Here is a 6,000-nt window from a genome sequence, read left to right as displayed (position 1 = left end):
GAAGATGGAGCCCGTGTGATGAATAGAAGCGCCTGGAAGCACGTAAGTAAGCGCTTGTTGCCTGCTTCACGATGCGCTCTAACTGTCTTTTTATGTTGCAGGTACAAGTTCGGAGCGGCTGCAGGGTGCCGGAATACCCACTGGGTTAGATGTGGAAAGGAGTAATGGCACGTGAGTATTAAAGTTCCCCAATGTCTTTAAACGCACCTTGTTTTGTCTTTCAGATGCGGGATGCAGCGCCAAAGGCCTCCGGAGCGTGCAGAGAGTTGGTAAGCTTTTGTCTTTCAGATGCCGGAATGCAGTGTGAAGCCCTCCGGAGCGCACGAAGAGTAGGTAAGCCTTTGTCTTTCAGATGCCGGAATGCAGCGCGAGGCGTTGGTGACAGCCGATGGACCAGGTAAGTGAAGAGCTGTCACTGAAGACCGTAATGCTAACCTGTTCTTTCTTGTCTTTATAGGTGTTGCTGAAGACTGGATTCAGGATGGTAAGCCTTTTTCCTTAGGCCCAGGATCAGATGCAGAAGACACGATGAGCGTTCTGCTGCAGAGGATGCAGAATAACGCAAAGCAAGATTCATCCATCGGGTGTGGTTTAAATAGCCTCCTGTAGTGCTTAGGTGTCTCCTTCCACAGCCACGCCTAGGTAAGAAAAGAGTTCCTGCTTTCCAGAAGAGTTCCAGTGTTCTGAATCTAGGGAGTGGCTCCTGCCCCACCCAACAGGAAAAGTAGTTCCAAACAGAAGAGGATCAGAGGCTCAACTGGCAGGCAAGTAAGCAGCATGGTCTGCTGCAGGTAAGTCCACACAAGCATTATGAGCCCGGCGCTTCCAGCGCTGGGACTGGGCATATTTATGAGCCTGGTGCCACTGGCGCCAGGACTGGGTCCAAAAGGTCCCAATTGGGACTGGTTGGCACTCTGAACCTGGGTTATGGATCTGCTTCCAAGGGAGTTGAGAAAACCCTGACCTTTTGGAAGCAGAGATCATGACAGCACTGTCCCGTCCCCCCTCGTCGAGTTTTGGCTGGTGGCAGTGGAAACTACTTGTTATGTTCGATCCCGAACATTACCCTATGGGATTCGTCCCATTGTTGGAGATTGATACTTTTTCTCAATTATCTCTGACGTACCACCGATCTACTTATTTTAAATAAGTTTATCGAGTGGTATTTTCTGCCAGAACTCGGTTTTAAAATGGCGTCTGTGTTCGTCTCTGTGACTCCTAAACCGGAACAACTGCCCCCGCCGGAGCTGCCCTCCACAACAAGGTACCGTGTCCGCCTGGCTTCCCTTTCGTTCGGTTCGAGTGAGGTGTCTTAATCCTCTCCGTTCCGCTGGGTCGCCTCCAAGCTTTGCTCATTCTTTGTTCTGAACTGGTTCAACCTGCCGATAACAATTTGCTATAAAGACTTGAATGCATCTCCACTAGAGACTTTTTGGGACATCGCGCCTTGCCTCTCTCCGAGTGGGCCTGGCCTCTGAACTTTACGATCTATTGTGATTCTTGCCTTCCTGTCTTGCATTTTATCCGCATAGGAGTGAACTATGTTGATTTCATAACCTGCCTATCTTTTTCTCTCCCGTCCTAACTAATATTCGAGTGTCATCTAGGTTGAGGTATACACCGCTGTCTGGAAATAAGTGGTACCGGTAGAACCTAGAGTTGTCGATATTTTGCTAGGGGGATTGATCGTTTTCTACTTCGTAGATTAATTGTGTTTGATTTGTTTGCCGTGATTTGCTTTAGTGTTTTCCATAGATGTTGTGTTATAAATAAATACCTTAATATCTTTACACTAAGCCTCGTTGCGTGTTTGCTTGTCTTGCTGTGAAGAATTGCCCTATGTTGTATACTCCACATACTGCTCAACTTTTCTTGAGAGAAGTCTGACTGCTCAGCCACAGCTACCAAGTGAATCTGTGTGGTACAGACTGCTACCAAGTGGGTTCACCGCCAACGCCTGTAGTCCTAAATCTTTTGCAGTGGTCCCAGAGGGAACTGCACAGGTTTCCGCCTAACAGTAGGGGAGACAGTTTCATTAGCCTCTCCTTCCTCTTCAGCCTCTTCATCACTATCATCAGAACTTTGATTTAGATCAACAGCATTACTGTCATCTACATTTGCTGGAGAAGTTGGTTCCTCTGAACCAGTACCCAGCCTTTGGTTTTCCAGCAATCTTGCTATCAGTTCTATTTTCTTGCCTTTTACAGAAAGATTCTCTTGTCTACAGAGAGCTCTCAGACTCTCAGTATTTTCACCTGACAAGGACTCTTGACTGTAAACTTCCATAGTAGACATGTTTTTTGAAAGTTGCTTTTTAGTGCTAAGCTTTGTGGTTAGTTATCCTAAAGTGTTGAAAAGCACTCTAAACTGTGTACTCGATACAAATCCCACCATTGTACACCAGTGTTAGGCAGAAACCTGTGCAGTTCCCTCTGGGACCACTGCAAAAAGTTTAAGACTACAGGAGTTAGCAGTAAACCCAATTGGTAGCAGTCTGCACCACCCAGATTTACCTGGTAGCTGTGACTGAGCAGTCAGACTTCTCTCAAGACGAGTTAGGCAGTATATAGAGTATACAAGATAGGGCAATTTACAAAGTAGAACAAGCAGACACGGATCAGAGCTTGGGTGTAAAGATATATAATTATTTAAAAACACATCTATGAAAAACACACTGGCACTAATATGGCAAACAACTTCAATCACATTTACTATAAGTATATATCAATCCCATAACAATATTTCGACAAGTCTAGGTTCAAGGCACCACTTATTTGCAGACAGAAGTGAGTGCTTAACCTAGATGGCACTCTAGTATTCGTTAGGAAGGGAGAGAAAAAAAGGCAGGGTATGAAACCAACTCAGTACCAACTCTTTTACGAAGCAAATGCAAGGCAAGCAAGGCAGGGTCTACTGTAGTTTACAAAGTTCAGAGGCCAGGCCCACTCTGAGAGAGGCAAGGCGGTATGTCCCAAAAATACCACAGTGGAACCGCACTTCAAGTCTTTGTAGCAAAATGTCACAGAATGGTTGGACCAGTTTTAGAACAAAAGTTAAGAAGTTCTGGAGGCGACCCAGTGGAAAGGTAAGGATTTAAGAGACCTCACGCTAACCGTGACAAGGGAAGCCAGGCGGACACAGTACCTTGAAAGTGGAGAGACAGCTCCGGCGGGGGCAATTGTTCCTGGTGGTGGATGCAAGTCGGGGCTTTGCCAGAAGAAGAGATGATCTCGTCGTAGAGGAAAGTTGAAGATCATTGCACCACCAGGGAAGAGACCAGCCACAGAGTGCTCAGTCACAAGGCACCACCTTTTGGTCGCGGTACAGTGGTTAGTGGCTATCCGGTTTCCAGGGTGCTCAGCACGGGCAATTCGACCACTAGACGTCCTGGAAGCGAAGAAAAAGCAAGGGACTGGTTGTTCCCACCAGTCAAAGGGAAGAAGACTCTCCAGCAGGGAGATCTCCTCTGTCGTTGGGAAGTGGTGAGTCGGTTCAGCAGGGCTCCACCGGTGGTGTCGTCGTTGCAGGTCAGCTCAGCTTCTCCCTCGTCGGATTCTTAGGTCCTGTGGCGACTTCTGAAGTTCCAGTCCTCAAAGCCCTGCTTTTATGCAGAAAACCCCCATTCATTCAGCCTAGCTGTCAATCAAACATGCTAAGTGGTGAGCGGGGCGGCTTACCACTTGGGCCAATCACACCAGAGTGTGACTTGAGTTGGCAAGGCAACTCAGTCTAGGGTGCCTAAACGCCCTCCCACACCCCCTGCGGTACCCAGACAGAATGGCACCACTCTGGAGGGCTTCTGTGCAGAAGCCCGCCAAAAGTGGAACAAAGGGCTCAACCTTTGGTTTGGAGTTACAGAGGCGAACACATACGCTATTTAAAAACCGAGTTCTGGCAGAAAATACCAACCGGTGAATTTATTTTAATTTAATAAACCGGCGGTATGACCGAGGCTATATAGAAAAAGTATTAGCCTCGAACAATGGGAAAATCCCATAGGAAATTATTTGCGGTCGAATATAAAAAGTAGTATCCACTGCCACCAGCCAAAACTCGACGAGGAGGAACGGGACAGTGCCCCCTCGAACAACAGACCCAGGGGTAATCGAATTACCCCTACCAGTACGTCCAAATAGGATGGTTTGTACTGGTTCTGTTAGTAAATTTAGGTCTAGTAAAGCCAATGGTGACTTTACATGCCCTGGGAGACAGTAGTCAGTCCCAGGGTATGGAGTCTATGGTGGGGGTCACCTAGGACACCCCAGTGTTACGGCACGGAGGGTGCTGTGTAAGACACATAGCAAAACACATGAGACCATATGGAGTAAAAGACCCCATAGCCCATAGAACACATTAACATTCAAAGAAATACCACTAATCATGTCCAAGAGTGGGAGAAAAAGAGTCTCACTCTTGGCAGGAAGAAAAAAACAAACTCCAGGAATCCAGCAAAGCTGCTGGGGGACTCGCTAGGTTAGGAAATTCAGCCTAAACAGAGAATTCTCCCTAACACTCGCCCCCCCCCCAGACTAAGGGACAGGAGGATTTAATCCACTCCTGGATGAATCTCATACCTCTAGTCGATGACATACATCCTAGAGAGACCATCCGCATTTTGGTGGTGACACCCTGACCTGTGCTCAATGGTGAAATCAAACCCTTGCAGGCAGATTGACCATCTCAGTAGTTTTGGGTTTTCCCCTTTCATTTGCATTAACCATCTCAAGGGTTGGTGGTCAGTCTGAATGACAAAAGTAGAACCATACAAGTATGGCTAAACTTCTTCAGAGCCCACACAATAGCAAAGCACTCTCTTTCTATTGTTGCCCACCTTGTTTCAGGATCCTTCAGCTTGCGACTGATGAAGCAAATGGGGTGCTCCCTACCTTTCCCATCCAGTTGACTGAGTACTGCACCTATTCCTACATTTGAAGCATCTGTCTGCACAATGAAAGTTTGGTGGTAATCAGGAGCTCTGAGTACTGGGGCTTGGCAAAGAGCCCTTTTCAGGTTTTCAAAGGCCTGATTGCACTCCTCATTCCATCTAACCTTCTTAGGGAATTTTGGAGAGGAGATGACATTCAGAGGAGAAGCTATGGTCCCATAGTTCTCAATGAAATTCCTGTAATACCCAGTGAGACCTAAGAAGGCTATCACCTGGGTCTGAGTAGTAGGTGTTGTCCAATTTTGCACAGCTTCAATCTTACTGAGCAAAGGCCTTATTTCTCCACCTCCTACCTCATGTCCAAGATAGACTACCTTACTCTGTCCAATTTGGCATTTACTCACCTTTATGGTCAGATTGGCCTGTCGAAGAGCCTACAAAACATATCTTAGGTGGTCTACATGTTCTTCCCAGGAATTGCTGAACACTGCTATGTCATCCAAGTATGCCATGCAGAAGTCCTCCATCCCATTCAGAACCTGGTTTACCATCCGTTCAAATGTAGCAGGTGCATTTTTCAATCCAAAAGGCATTACCTTAAACTGGTATAAGCCCACTGGGGTAGAAAATGCAGTTTTCTCCTTGGCATGGTCTGTCAGGGCTATTTGCCAATAGCCTGACGTCAAGTTCAATATGCTGAGGAACTTGGCTGAACCAAGTCTATCCACCAACTCATCTGTTCTTGGCAAAGGGTGGGTATCAGTCTTGGTGACTGCATTAAGAGCTCTATAGTCCACACAGAATCTACCTTCTTTAGATCCTGCCTTTGGTACTAACACAACTGGGCTAGACCATGGACTAGTAGAGGGCTCTATTACCCCGAGATCAAGCATCTTGCTGACCTCACCTTTGATGTGCGTTCTTACATTTTCTGACATTCTGTATCCTCTGCGTTTGGCTGGCAGACAGTCACCAGTGAGTATGTCATGCTGGCCCCAAAAGGTCAAGCCTGGTGAAAGTGAGAACAGAGAGGCAAACTGATTCAACATAGCTTTGCACTCTTCTTGTTGCTCAGGTGTCAGATTTGAAGAGAGATTTACTCCTTCAATCTTTTC

Source organism: Ambystoma mexicanum, chromosome 6p, assembly GCF_040938575.1.
Source record: "Ambystoma mexicanum isolate Mex_15411 chromosome 6p, UKY_AmexF1_1, whole genome shotgun sequence".
NCBI classification, from domain to species: Eukaryota; Metazoa; Chordata; class Amphibia; order Caudata; family Ambystomatidae; genus Ambystoma; species Ambystoma mexicanum.
This window is presented reverse-complemented; position numbering follows the sequence as displayed.